General features: G+C 47.5%; 1 non-coding gene across 1 annotated transcript; it reads right to left on the bottom strand.

Annotated features, from left to right (window-relative positions):
- Window positions 1-14,464: 14,464 nt before the first annotated feature.
- On the bottom strand, window positions 14,465-14,568 carry LOC142845263 (U6 spliceosomal RNA). Its single transcript, XR_012909832.1, has one exon. It is a non-coding gene; the product is annotated as a U6 spliceosomal RNA (small nuclear RNA).
- Window positions 14,569-14,791: the final 223 nt, after the last annotated feature.

Below are 14,791 nucleotides of genomic sequence, written 5' to 3'. Positions count from 1 at the left end.
TTTAATCCCAGCACTCCAGAAGGGAGAGGCAAGGGGATCTTGGTCTGCCTGGTATAAAGGGTGAGTTGAAGTATTGGGTATTACTAGTGAGTGTCTGGAGGGTGTAAGAGAGAGGAGTTGGGTGGTGGTAGTGGTTCAAGACTTTAATCCCAGCACTTGGGAAACAGAGGCATGTGGATCTCTGTGAGTTCGAGATCAGCCTGGTCTACAGAGAGAGGAGTTGAAGGAGGATCTGATCCAGATAAATTGTATACATTTATGGAATTGTCAAAGAAATTAAAGGTAAACCGGGTAGCGATGGCACACACCTTTAACCAAGCACTTGGGAGGCAAAGACAGGAGGATCTCAGTGAGTTTGAGACCAGCCTGGTCTACAAAATGAGCTCCAGGAAAGCCAGGACTGTTGCACAGAGAAACCCTGTCTCAAAACAAACAAACAAACAAACAAAAAAACCAACCAACCAAATAAATAAAACGTATTCTAACAAAAAAGCTTCGACTCATTTATCTTTGTATGAATCCAGTCCAGTGTTGCTTGTTTTAATTTCTTTTTTCTTTCTTTTTTTTGTAATATTTATTTATTATGTATACAGTATTTTATCTACATGTATTCCTGCAGGCCAGAAGAGGACACCAGACCTTATTACAGATGGTTGTCAGCCACCATGTGGTTGCTGGGAATTGAACTCAGGACCTTTGGAAGAGCAGGCAATGCTCTTAACCACTGAGCCATCTCTCCAGCCCCCTCTTTTCTTTCTTTTTTAAATTTTTTTAATTATTTATTTTTATTTTATGTATGTTGGTATTTTGCCTGCATGTATTTTTTTTTTTTTTTTTTGGTTTTTCGAGACAGGGTTTCTCTGTGGCTTTGGAGCCTGTCCTGGAACTAGCTCTGTAGACCAGGCTGGTCTTGAACTCACAGAGATCCGCCTGCCTCTGCCTCCCGAGTGCTGGGATTAAAGGCATGCGCCACCATCGCCCGGCTTGCCTGCATGTATGTCTGTGTAAGGCTATTCAATTTCCCAGAACTGGAGCAACAGACAGTTGTTAGCTGCCTTGTGGGTGCTGGGACTTGAACCCGGGTTCTCTGGAAGAGTAGCCAGTGCTCTTAACTGCTGAGCCGTCTCTCTAACCCCCTTAAAGTGTTGTTTTAGTAATGGTTTGTATTGGTGATTTTTTTTTCTGTTACTGTGAAGCACCATGACCAAAGACAACTTGAGAAAAAGTTGATTTTGGCTTATATATTCAGAGGGATATGAGAAATCTATTGTAGCATCCAGGTTGAGAGCTCACATCCTTTCAAAAGCAGAGATGGGGGCTAGAGAGATGGCTCAGTGGTTAAGAGCTCCAGCTGACAGGGCAGTGGTGGTGCATGTCTTTAATCCCAGCATTGGGGAGGCAAAGGCAGGAGGATCTCTGAGTTTGAGGCCAGACTGGTCTACAGAGGGTGTTTCAAGACAGTCAAGAATATTACACAGAGAAACCCTGTTTCAAAAAACAAAAAGAGGGGCTGGAGAGATGGCTCAGCGGTTAAGAGCATTGTGTGCTCTTTCAAAGGACCCGAGTTCCATTCCCAGAAACCACATGGTGGCTCACAACCATCTGTAATGAGGTCTGGTGTCCTCTTCTAGCAGGCATATATGCAAAACAGAATATTGTATCCATAATAAATAAATAAATATTTAAAAAACCAAAAATATAAAATCTACACAATTAATAAGAAAAAGGAAGGGCTGGAAAGATGGCTCAGAAGAGCACAGGTCCTAAATTTAGTTCCCAGCAACCACATGGTGGCTCATATGTAATGAGATCTGGCGCCCTCTTCTGGCCTGCAGGCACTCATGCAGACAGAGCATTGTATACATGAAAAAATAAACCTTAAAAAAAAAAAAAAGACGGAGAGAAAGTAAAATAGAAAGAATGTGAGAATGTGAATCAGCTCCAGAAGAGGCAGCTGCTGCCTTTGCTCCTCTCCTCTCCTCTCTCCGTCTCTCTTCCTTTTCCCTCTTCCCACCTTCCCCTTAACCCATTAAATAAAGACACGACCCACTTTCTCTGCATGGAGCATCCGTCTCTCACTCACTGTGCAGCTCCCTGCCTGAGACGCGAATGCCCTCAGGAATCCGCAGCATTTTATTTTTACCATAACAGATGGCACACACCTTCAATTCCAGCACTCGGGAGGCAGAGGCAGGAGGATCTCAGTGATTTCGAGCCGAGACTGTTCTATAGAGAGAGTTCCAGGACAGCAAGGACTACACAGAGAAACCTTGTCTTTAAAAACAAAAAAGAAGCCGGGCGGTGGTGGCGCACGCCTTTAATCCCAGCACTTGGGAGGCAGGGGCAGGCGGATCTCTGTGAGTTCGAGGCCAGTCTGGTCTACAAGAGCTAGTTCCAGGACAGGCTCCAAAACCACAGAGAAACCCTGTCTCGAAAAAACAAAAAAAAAAAACAAAAAAGAATTTATTTGTATAGTTGAAATCTATCATTTGAAGTGTAGTTCCTGCAGAGATCAGAACTAGTTTCCTGACAGCACAGAGCTGTCAGTAATACTTTCATTTTTTTCCTGTTTGTTCTATTTGTTTAGTGACCAGAGGATTTTATTCAGGGGCATGGTAGGAGGAACTGAAGAGGTAAGATCTGACTTCCCTGGCAAGGCAGGTTTCCCTGGCCTCCTCTTTACTGAAAATAGAAACTAATTTTGTATATTTGTTTTTGAGACAGGGTCAGATTATGTTGCTCCAGCTGTCCCAGCACTCACTGGCCTGGAACTCACTTTGTAGACCAGGCTGGCCTGGAACTCACAGAGATCTGCCTGCCTCTGCCCCCACACCTTCTGGGATTAACAGTGTGTGCACTACCCAGCTATAGTAATTTGTTTTTGAGACAAGGGCTCAAGTATCTCAGATTGGTCTCAAACTTACTATAATCTTAAAGTCCCAGTCTCCCAAGTTGATTAATGTTTTCTTTTGGTAATGCATTTTATAAAAGCAGAGTTGAGGCCTAATACAGTTTAATGTGACCTTTAAACTTGATAGTTAAGAGAGAGACACTCCAAAGGGAAGACACACCAAGGGCATGAGTGTTGTCTATGAGAAACGTATTTTTTCTTGTTTGTCTTACTGATTTATATGTTTTTTAGACAAGTTCCCACCAGGTATCTCTGAGTTGCCTGGAACTTTTTTTTTTTTTTTTTTTTGGTTTTTCGAGACAGGGTTTCTCAGTGGCTTTGGAGCCTGTCCTGGAACTAGCTCTGTAGACCAGGCTGGTCTCGAACCCACAGTGATCCGCCTGCCTCTGCCTCCCGAGTGCTGGGATTAAAGGCGTGCGCCACCATCGCCCGGCTTGCCTGGAACTTACTATGTAGACCAGGCTGGCATTGAATTCTCAGAGATCCACCTGGCTTTGTCTCTTGAATGCTAGAATTAAAGGCATATACCACCACACTCCACTTAGATTTTTAAAACAAACAAACAAAAACAAGGTCTCTTGGTGCCTCAAACTGTGCCCAGGATGGCTTTGAACTCCTGGTTCTCCTGACTCTCTAAGAGCTGATGATTACAAGCAAGTGCCATCCACTAGGTTGGAACCCAACCCAGGGCTCCCTGCAGTGTTATAGGTTATCATTCTACCAGTCCCAGTCTTACAGCTCTGGAGAGAAACTCTGATGCATGATGCTGGCCTTCAGTTAGCCTCGTCCCTGTCCCCGTGTCAGGTGAAGCAGGGAGTGTTTTTCTTTGTTTCCTGAGTTATCTGCTTTACTCCTTCCCCGTCCTGCCCCATTCTCTCCACAGGATCTCTCTGTGTGTAGTCCTGGCTGTCCTGGAGCTAGCTGTGTAGACAAGCTGGACTCAAGCTCACTGGGATCTGTTTGCATCTGCTTGAGAGCTGAAAGCTTGGCCTCAGCGCTAGTACAGCCAAATCCTTCCCTCTGTACTCTGGTACATTTTCAGGACTGAGCTGGTGATTGTATGTATGTGGTCGTCCCAGGAAGTGAATCTGTGCCTTGAGCATGCTAGGCAAGTATTGCTCTTCCCCTGAGCTGCAGCCCGCTGGTGGCCATGGAGGAAATGCCTCATCATATGGACAGAGCCTAAGAGACTAAGTGTGTTACCTGACTCCCAAGGTAGTGTGCCTGCTGGAGTCATCACCGGAGCAGAGCTGCTTTCCAGGCTGTCTTCCACTAGTTTACACACTTTCCCTCCCGTACTTCTAGGATACCCCCTGGCACACAATAAGGGCCCCAAGAAATGTCTTTGAAAGAAAACCAGGTGGGGTAGGAAATAGGTGGAAACTTTGTATTCTGACCTCGGGAACAAGACACCTTTGGACCTTTGCCAAGTGCCTCTCTCCGCCAAGACTGTGAGAAGGGCCGGAACACTACCGAGGACTCTCCCATTCTAGCCTTTGCCTCAGTACTCTTGCCGCCTGCAGAAAAGGGGCGGTATGCTGGAGGAGGATCCGATGGTTCGCTAGAGCTACAGGTGCGGCTTCTGAGCAGCTCACTGCTGCCCCCTGCTGGTACGGGACACCATTGCTGACACTTTTCCTACCTAGGCAGATCTCTTCTGGAAAAAGTTCTTTGCACACTGCTCTGCGCTCCAGGACTTACTTTTCATGAAATCCCTTATTATTCTCACTCACAGAATAAATACTTTGACATTCCTGATGCTCCAACACACTGAGCTTATCTGGGCCAAGTAAAGTTTTTGTTTGTTTGTTTTAAGATTTATTTGTGGGCTGGAGAGATGGCTCAGAGGTTAAGAGCATTGCCTGCCCTTCCAAAGGTCCTGAGTTCAATTCCCAGCAACCACATGGTGGTTCACAACCATCTGTAATGAGGTCTGGTGCCCTCTTCTGGCCTGGAGACAAACGCACAGACAGAATATTGCATACATAATAAATAAATAAATTTAAAAAAAAAAGATTTATTTGTGTATTTTGTGTGTGTGTACACATGCATTTGCTACCACGTCTGATGACCTGAGTTAGATCCCAGATGGAAGGAGAGAGCAGAGGTGTAACCCTGAGTTCCACATGTGCATCTTGGCAACAAATACATACACTAAATAACTAAATAAAATATAAATCTTTTTTTTTTTTTTTTAATTTTTCGAGACAGGGTTTCTCTGTGGTTTTGGAGCCTGTCCTGGAACTAGCTCTGTAGACCAGGCTGGTCTCGAACTCACAGAGATCCGCCTGCCTCTGCCCCCCAAGTGCTGGGATTAAAGGCGTGCGCCACCACCGCCCGGCAATATAAATCTTTTTATTCCTGAAAAGAAACATCAAGTAATTTCTTTGAAAATTTCTGTGGGGACTGGAGAGATAGCTCAGCGGCCAAGAGCACTAGCTGTTTATTCTTCCAAAGGTCCTGAGTTCAATTCCCAGCAACCATGTGGTGGCTCACAGTCATCTGTAATGAGATCTGGTGCCCTCTTCTGGTGTGCAGGCAGATATGCAGATATAACACTGTATAAATAAATAATAAATAAATCTTTAAAAAAATAATTTCTGTGGTTTAATTACCCCTGCCTTTCTATTCTTCAAGTTTAGCACTGGTGAGCACCACTAGGAACTACACTGAAGGGCAGGTGGAATAATACAGTCTGTCCCCCAGAACAAAGAGTATTTCTAATATAAGCCTACAACCCCTAGTTCATCAATGAGTCGCTGTATTATATCAGTTGGTCTTGCCTAAGATTCTACAGTTCAATAACCAAAAATAATAACTAATCAACCACCCACACTTACTTTTTTTGAGGAGTCTCAGGCTGTAGTCTAGCTTGGCCTTGAACTCCCTGCACTTCTCAGTCTGGGCAGTCACCAAGTCCTACTGTTTGTTTGTTTTAGTTTGGGTTTTATTTTCTTTTTGTTGTTGTTTTGTTTGTTATTTTGACGTAGGGTCTCACAATGTAGCCCTCCCTGGCCTGGAGCTCAGTTCCACTCAAACTCGTAGAGACCTACCTACACTTTTGCCTCTGGGGTGTTGGGATTAGAGGCAAGTGCCCCCAAGCCTGGCTTCTTGTTCTTGAGTTTGAGATAGGCTCTCAGACTGGCCTCCACTGAGATCCTCTTGACTCAGCCTCCTGAGCACTGGAATTCTAGGTATGTGCCACAAAACACTGATGGTTTTCTCTTTTTTGCCTTTTACCCGAAGGGACGAGCAGGTAAGCTTGTTGTCAGGGTGCTTGGTAGCCCCTGTCTACCTTGTCATGGTTTTGTTGAGTCAGCGAGACTTGACTGTGAACTTACCTTTTGACATCCATAGTCTCTTTCCTTTCTTCTCCTATTTTATATTTGTTTTTATTTATATTATTATTATTTTGAGGCAGGGTTTCTGTAGCTTTGGAGCCAGTCCTGGCTCTATAGACCAGGCTGGCCTTGAACTCGCAGAGATCCATCTGCCTCTGTTTCCCAGGTGCGGGGATTAAAGTCGTGTGCCCAGGGCTGGAGAGATGGCTCAGAGGTTGAGAGCATTGCCTGCTCTTCCAAAGGTCCTGAGTTCAATTCCCAGCAACCACATGGTGGCTCACAACCATCTGTAATGGGGTCTGGTGCCCTCTTCTGGCCTGCAGGCATACAGACAGACAGAATATTGTATACACAATAAATAAATATTAAAATAAATAAATAAATAAAATTGTGTGCCCAGATCACGGGGACCAAATCCATATGCAAAAGTAAAGGCCTTTATTCCAGCTCAAGCCTGGACTCTTTTTCTGTCCATTGCAGCAGAGAGTGCCTAGCCCAGCTGAGGCAGGGTTTTCTATGGAGGTTGGGGATGAGAGGATTTTCAGAGCTCAAGGCCCTGATTGGCTGACAGTTGTCAAGGGGTGTCTTGGTGGCAGGACTGCATCTGGGTTCAAGGACATCTGGTGATCTTATCTAATCTTATCTAAAGGTTGGGTGTTTGGAACTTCAGGTGCCTCCCTTTAGATGCTAACTCTCCCTGGGTGTGTCAGTTTATACCTATTCCTGAAATCAGTGCTGCCTGCCAGTAAAACTGAAACTCAGGCCAACTTTTCAGCTATTTTTCAAGACAGGGTTTCTCTGTAGCGCCACCACCGCTTAGCTGGTTTTTATAATCATGGCAGCTGTGTGTCCACGCTATTCTGGGCCCCACATACAGAAGGGAAGAAAAAGTAAAAATTCCCACGGCAAAAGTTCAATAAAGAGAAACAGGTTGCCAGGTAGTGGTGGCGCAAGCCTTTAATCCCAGCACCTGGGAGACGATCTCAGTGAGTTTGAGGTCAACTTGGTCTATAAAGCAAGTTCCAGGATATCCAGGACTGTTACACAGAGAAACCCTGTCTCAAAAAATAAAACAAAAACAAACAAAGCCCCCCCCCCCAAAAAAAAACAAAATGAGAGAGAGGAAACAGGTTAATTTAAGTTTTAACGAGCTAACCAGAAACCAGCCTAAATTAAGGCTGAACACTCAAAATTAAGTTTCTGTGTCTTGATTTGGTTGATGGCCCAAAAGAAAAAGTATCTCTTTCCTTAGCTTTTCTGAATCTCTGCCCAACTACAACCAGCTTGCACCCTCCCTGTAAGAGACAAAGGGATGAAAGGCAAGTGGCACACATCTGTAATCTTGACAGAGGCTGGAGGATTGGTGTGAGAGGCCTGGCCTCTCACCTGGGTACCCTGTCCTTTTCAGAGACAAGCCCCGCCCACTCCCCCCACCCTCCACCGGATCTCTGCCTCCTCCAGCCTGCAGGCTGAAGTCCGAAGTAGCTCTCTCGCCCTCTCCTCTCCTCTCCTCTCCTCTCCTCTCCTCTCCTCTCCTCTCCTCTCCTCTCCTCTCCTCTCCTCTCCTCTCCTCTCCTCTCCCCTCCCCTCCCCTCCCCTCCCCTCCCCTCCCCTCCCCTCCCCTCCCCTCCCCCCTCCCCCCCCCTCCCCTCCCCTCCCCTCCCCTCCCCTCCCCTCCCCTCCCCTCCCCTCCCCTCCCCCCCTCCCCTCCCCTCCCCTCCCCTCCCCTCCCCTCCCCTCCCCTCCCCTCCCCTCCCTCCCTCCCTCCCTCTCTCTCTCTCTCTCTCCATTCTTCTCTCCTTCTCTCCACTCTCCCTCTCTCTTCTCTCCCCTCCCTCTCTCTCTCCCTCTCTCTCTCTCTCTCTCTCCTTCCCCTTCTCTTTCCCTTTCATAACTCACTAAATACTAAATAAACTCCAAACCCAAACTCTTTCTCTGCAAGGCCCATCTGTCTGTCTCTCACCTGCTGCGGTCTCCCCAAGGGGGACCCATCAAGTTCTCTGGGGACTAGACCTACCCCCCCCTCACACGCACCATGTGCTTAAAAAGAATAACAGGATCTGAAATTCTGTCATCCTTAGCCATATAGTCATATACAGGAGGCTCTCTATCAAAACAAAACAAATACCCGCTGATGTCATGTGGTTGTCTATGCCTTTAATCCCAGAAAGTGAATCTCTGAATTTGAAGCCAGACTAGTGTACATAGTCCTAGGACAGTCAGAGCTAAATAATAAATGTGTATCAAAATGAACAACAAAAAAACTGGGTGCCACACGCCTTTTCTCTTTTAACAAACTATATTTATTTGTATTTTGTCCTTTGAAACAGGGTTTCTCTGTAGCTTTGAAGCCAGTCCTTGAACTCCCTCTGTAGACCAGGCTGGCCTTGAACTCGCAGAGATCTGCCTGCCTCTGCCTCCCAAGTGCTGGGATTAAAGGTGTGCGCCAGAACTGATAGGCAATTTTATTTATTTATTTATTATGTATATATACAATATTCTGTCTGTGGTGCAGGCCAGAAGAGGGCACCGAACCTCATTACAGATGGTTGTGAGCCACTATGTGGTTGCTGGGAATTGAACTCAGGACCTTTGGAAGAGCAGGCAATGCTCTTAACCTCTGAGCCATCTCTCCAGCCCGATAGGCAATTTTTTTAATGTGCATTGGTGTTTTGCCTGATGCACATCTGTGTGAAGATGTTTGATCTTCTGGAACAGGAGTTACAATTGTGACCTGCCATGAGCTGCCGTGTGGGTGCTGGGAATTGAACCTGGGTCCTCTGGAAGAACAACCAGCCTCCTAACCACTGAGCCCTCTCTCTAGCCCCAGGTGACTCGTACCTTTAGTATCAGCATTAAGGAGGTAGGTGCATGCTGATCTGACAGATCTCTGAGACCAGCCAGGGCTGGTGAAACCTTATAAATCTCAGAGGAGCAGGAGCCAGAGAGGAGGAGTGGTCTGTCACCAGGGAGGTTTCTTGATTTCCCATCTGTCCTTGAGAGTCAGGCTAGTGTTCTCCCCCAGACCCTACAATTGCTGCAGCTGCCCAATTTTGCTCTCTATTGGCTCTGGCTGTCCTAAATACTAGACACTGTGCAGTAGGGCACATCAGAGGTCCCAATCTGGCCCTTTGTAACCTAATAACTCCTGCTGCGCTGTCCAGTATTTTTGGATCCCTAAGGTCTCCTTTTGAGGCAAGAAAGGCCCAACGAGTGGTTCAAGGGGTGTGGGGTAGGGCGGAGATAGCTGTGGTGATATCTATGGGTGTGTTGGCTCTCTAAGACTCAGCCCTGTGGTTCCTGTGTCGCCATGAATGCCCATGGGTCTATGACTGTGGCATGTGGTGTATGCCTATGTCAGTGTGTGTGTGTCAGGGCAGGGGCTCCCTGTGGTGTGCAAATGTATTGGGAGGGGGTAATGGTGAGAGTCTGGCTCTTTTGCCTCCACCCCCATCGCTGCTACCATCTGGCCTTGATCAGCGGGTCCCTGGGGAGGGAGCCGCGGTTTCGGATACAGGAAAATGTTCCAGGAAGCGGCCACTGTGCTGAACCCTGCTCGGGCTCCCCCAGCGGAAATTGTCCAGGAGGGAGGAGGAGAGGGAGTGTTGAGATAGGATGAAGGATGGAGGAGGGAGGCTCTTGGCTCCCCTTTGGATAGGATAAAACTGGGTAAGTGGATGGGAGACTCGGGTCAGCTAGCAGGATCCTACCTCAATCATTTAGTGAAGAACTGGGATCGAGGAAAAATGGGTCCCCTTCACTATTTATTCTTTCGAGATCCTTTTTTATAGCTCTATTATCATGAACACATACTGGGAACCCGGATACCAGTGTCTTGCCTGAAAATGACTTGGCTTGGCGAGGGGCGAAAGAGTCAACCCCTCTCCTCTCCACTCTGAAGGGGGCTTTGAAGCTCGTGTCCAGGACTGGGAGGGATGCCTAATTGGGATAATGGAGGGTAATGGGGCGCCTGGAGGGGGTGGCCACGCTCCTAGATCAAAGAGGCCAGCTCCCCCCACCACACACACAGCTGGAGGGGGAGGGGGAGGGCTTAGAGCCTGCCAGCAGGGGGTGCTCTGGCCTCGGAATGATTGTCCGGTGTCTCAGGCTCCTTGGATCTACTTTGCCTAGAGCGCTTCCGAGGAAAGTAGAAGACAATCTGGAGTCCTGAGCTTCTGAGTCCTCTTTCTCCGGTGTTGGGGAAGAGGGAGAGGCAGGCAGTCAGCTTCGGGGTAACTCGATGTCAGCACCTTCAGATTGTTGTTGCTGGTTCCCAAAGCGCTAGCTTTAGATCCAAGGCTGAAAGGCTAAGACTCCTATGCTGTGTTTATAAGGGAGGCTGAGAAAGACCCTGCTGGGCATCTGGAGGTGCTGGCTAGGACAGAGGGAAAGGGGCACCGGTACTCCCTCGCCCCCCTCCCTGGGTTGGCCCTCCCTCTCGGGCTCTAATCGGCGCGGCGGCCGCAGCGGGCAGAGTCAGCGCCGCCAGTCTCCGGGACGCGACTCCCAGCAATTGCGGTCAGGACCGCAGATATGCAGCTGCCTCCTGCCCGGGCGCCTGGCCCGGCCTGCCCCGCCTGCGCCCCGCCCCCAGCCGTCCCGCCCCTCGCCAGCCCGCGGAACCCGGACACTGAGGCATGCAAGAGGTCCCTGGCGGCCAGCGTCAGCGCTGGGAGATGCCCCAATCCAGACCTCACTGCTTTGTCCCTCTGGCTGCAACTGTTTCTCTAACATCCTTAGCTGGAGGCTGAGACTCACTCTTACACTTTCATTGTATGTACATCTTGCTTCGAGCCTCCACGTGAAAAATTCGAACGGTGCTTTGAAATCCAGGGGGATAACCGGTTTACTGAGGCTGGTGGAGATGGGGGTGGTGCCAGACTCCTAGGGACTCTCATTAACAATGATAGTGGGGAAAGTTTCTAAGCAGAGGAGAAAAGGCAGGAACGGGAGAAGCAGGAATGATCGTCAAAGGGTCGGGAAATAGTTCTTTAGAAGCCCAGTCGAGTTCAGGGGATTCCTGCTAGAATGCTGAGGGAAGGCCTTCAGATAGGGCGCTAGCCCCTCCCTCACTCTATCCACCAGAGCCGCTGGCTGTCCAGGGCCATTCTCAGAATTGAATTCAGAATTAAAACCTGCATGCCTGCTCGTTCCTCCTGACCAATCAGGCTAGCTCTCCTTTCCACGATACCCCCACCCCCACCCCACACACTTTGATACAACCACTCTGTTGCCTCAAACACAATTGGTTTGCTCCTTTCCAGCTGTCCTCCACCAAGGGCTAGAGGTGTCGTCCCGTCCAGTGGTTGATAAAGGTGCAGTTCAGTAGTACGGTGCTTGAGTTCTAGCTCAGGTGGGCGGCTTGCACGTCTCTAGGTTTTGTGGATTTTTAAACATTATTTTTATTTGGGGTGGTTGTATTGTACCACAGCGCCTGTGTGGAGGTCAGAGAATAACTTTCAGGTGTCCATGGGTCAAAGGGGAGGAACTCTGATTTGATGGCAGGTACCTTTACCCACTGAGTCCTGTTTCTAATTGTAACAACCCTGGAAGTTGAGTGTCTTGATTCCCCTTTGTACAGAAGAGGCACATTAGACATCATAGGTTAAACAGTTTCCCCAGGCTTGCACCTCACTAAACAGTTGATTGACCCAGAATATCTAGCTCTAGACCCTACTTCATTCTCATCCCTGCAGGCAGAGCCATCTTTCTAATAGACGGATATTTCTCTATGTTGTCCTTGGAATCGAGTTCAGATACCTTGCAGGGCTGCTGAGACATTTTCCACCATACCCCCACGCCCACCCCCACTTTTCGCTCTCCAGGCCTGGGGCAGGACCCAGGGAATTTGTACTTGTGAAACAACTACCATGGACCTACAGCAAGCACCCACCACCACCCTTTGTGTGTGTGGCAGTTTTTCACAAAACTGCCTAGGAGCCTGGTGACCCTCCTGCCACAGTGTCTGGAGTAGCTGGGAATACGGGCTTGTGCCACCAGCCCTAGCTCAGCCTCCTTGATGCCTCTGTTCACACCAGCATCACAACGGCGACCCTGGGACTCTGCGCATTTGCAATCTTTCTACTTTGTTGATGTTGTTTATGGGATAAAAGTTTGTTGATGTTGTTTGTGACCTGGAATTCAAAACCATATTCTTGCCTCTGCCTCCCATCCCAAATGTTGGGATTACCAATGTATTCCACCGTGCCCAGACAGACCAATCCTTATTTTTATTTAGCCTTCCCTTCTCTATCATCACCTCCTTCCATTTTTTTCCTTCTTTCCTCTGGTAGATTTTTTTTTTGTCTTGTTTTGTTTTGTTTTCAAAGTCAGGATTTCTCTGTGGCTTTGGAGCCTGTCCTGGAACTAGCTCTTGTAGATCAGGCTGGCCTCGAACTCACAGAGATCTGCCTGCCTCTACCTCCTGAGTGTTGGGTTTAAAGGCACGCTCCACCACCGCCCAGCTTCCTTGGTAGAATCTTACCACATAGCTCAGGCCAGTTTTAAAGTCATGGCACTCCTACTTCGACCTCCTAAGTGCTAGGATTATAGATCTGAGCCACCACATCCAGCTTTTTTGGTTTCTTTATACGGTCATCTTTTCTTTCAACCACCTTCCTTGATTCCCACAATATGGACTTAGATTAACCCTGTCTCCTATAGCATCCCATACTCACTCTAATTAAAGTGATTCCTTTTCTTTTGTTAGTTACTGGTTAGTTTGTGGGACAAAGAGCTGGACCAGCCATGTTTATGGTTGCAGGATTAAGCCTAGTTTTTGTGTCTCTGCACGCAGTATATGCTCTTTCAACATTTGGTGAATGTTGACCTCTGCAGACTCATCTCAAATTTCATACATCTGTGATCCCAACCATTAGAGCAGGGTTATGCTTGTTTGGCAAGCAGGAAATCCCGGGTTTAATCCCTTGCCACACCACAAATAAAAAAGAGAGAGAAAGGTAAAAACTGGGATGTATCTCAGTTGACGAAGTGGCATGCACGAAGCTCAGGGTGTGACCCCTAACATTGCGCGGACTGGACACCGTGGTCTACATCTGGAATTCCAGCACTTTGAAGGTGGAAACAGGAGCGTTGGGAGTTCAAGGTCAAGAAACCCAGACTGGAGTGAAACTCAAGTATTGAATAGTCCAGGCTGGCCTTAATATCAGATGATCTTAAGTTACCTCAGTCTCCAGAGTGCCTGAGTTGTATTCAGAACTGAATTTTCTTAAGATTTATTTAATTTAATTTGATTTTTAAAATTTGTTTTGTTTTGTTCGAAACAGGATTTCTCTGTGTAACAGCTCTGGCTGTCCTCTACAGACTAGGCTGGCCTCTAACTCATAGAGATCTGCCTGCCTTTGCCTCCTGAGTGCTAGGATTAAAGATATGTGCCACCACCACCCGGCTTATTTTTATTTTATATGTATGAGTGTTTTGCTTGCTTGTATGTCTGTGTGCCATGTGTATTTAGTGCTTGAAGAGGCCAGAAGCTCAGATCCACTTGAATGAAACTGGAATTAGAGATGGTTATGAGCTTCCAGGTGCCGGGGAATCAAACTTGGGCCCTACAAAAGAGCTGTCAATGCTCCTAACTGCTAAGCCATCCCTCCAGCCCTGTGTTCAGGATTTCAAAGTGTCATTTCTTAGTTGGGCATGATGGCATACTTCTTTGATCCCAGCCCTTGGGAGGCAGAGGCAGGTAGATCTCTATGAGTTCAAGGTGAGCCTGTTCAACCAACACAGTGAGTTCCAATAGAGCTAGACCTATGCAGAGAGACCCTGTCTCCAAACCCAAACAAAAATGTGGATACATGCGCTTTTATTACTCTGTGTGTGTGTGTGTGTGTGTGTGTGTGTGTGAATGTCACAACAAGGACAGTTGGCAGGAATCTTCTGTTATGTAGGTCTTGGGATTGAGTTTAAATTAGTAGGTTTGATAGGAATTGCTTTAGCTCACTGAACCATCTCACCCTCACTAGCCCTCTCAAAAGAAAGATTTATTTTATTTTTAACTATGTGTACGTGTCTGTGTGTGAACATGAGCGCAGGTCAGAGACATCAGGTCTGGATCTGGATTTACAAATGGTCGTGAACTACCTGACATAGCTATAAAGAACCAAACTCGGGTCCTCTGATCACTGCCTCTCCAGCCCTAAAGATGCTAATAGATTTCACGTAGGATTCCAGGGCATACTTTTCCTCTACAAATAAAAATATAGAATACTTCGTAAGTTTGTGGTCATCCTTGCACAGGGGCCATGCTGATCTCTGTGCTATTCTAATTTTTAATATGTGTGCTGCTGAAGGGAGCACTCTAGGGACGCTGAAGAGAGCACTCTAGAGACTATTTTAATACAAGGGCCTCTCCTGGGGACCTACAGGGTCTTAGTTCAATGCTTACCTGAACATGATAGACACCCAAGCAGGGAAGGCTCCTGTGTTCCAGGGCTCCACCTGCTGTCCTGCCCCTCTCTCCCCATGGTCCTCTCTTTCCCTGCTCCTTTTCTCTTCTCATAGGCCTTCTTTCAGGTTCTGA

Source organism: Microtus pennsylvanicus, chromosome 2, assembly GCF_037038515.1.
Source record: "Microtus pennsylvanicus isolate mMicPen1 chromosome 2, mMicPen1.hap1, whole genome shotgun sequence".
Classification (NCBI taxonomy): domain Eukaryota; kingdom Metazoa; phylum Chordata; class Mammalia; order Rodentia; family Cricetidae; genus Microtus; species Microtus pennsylvanicus.
This window is presented reverse-complemented; position numbering and strand designations above follow the sequence as displayed.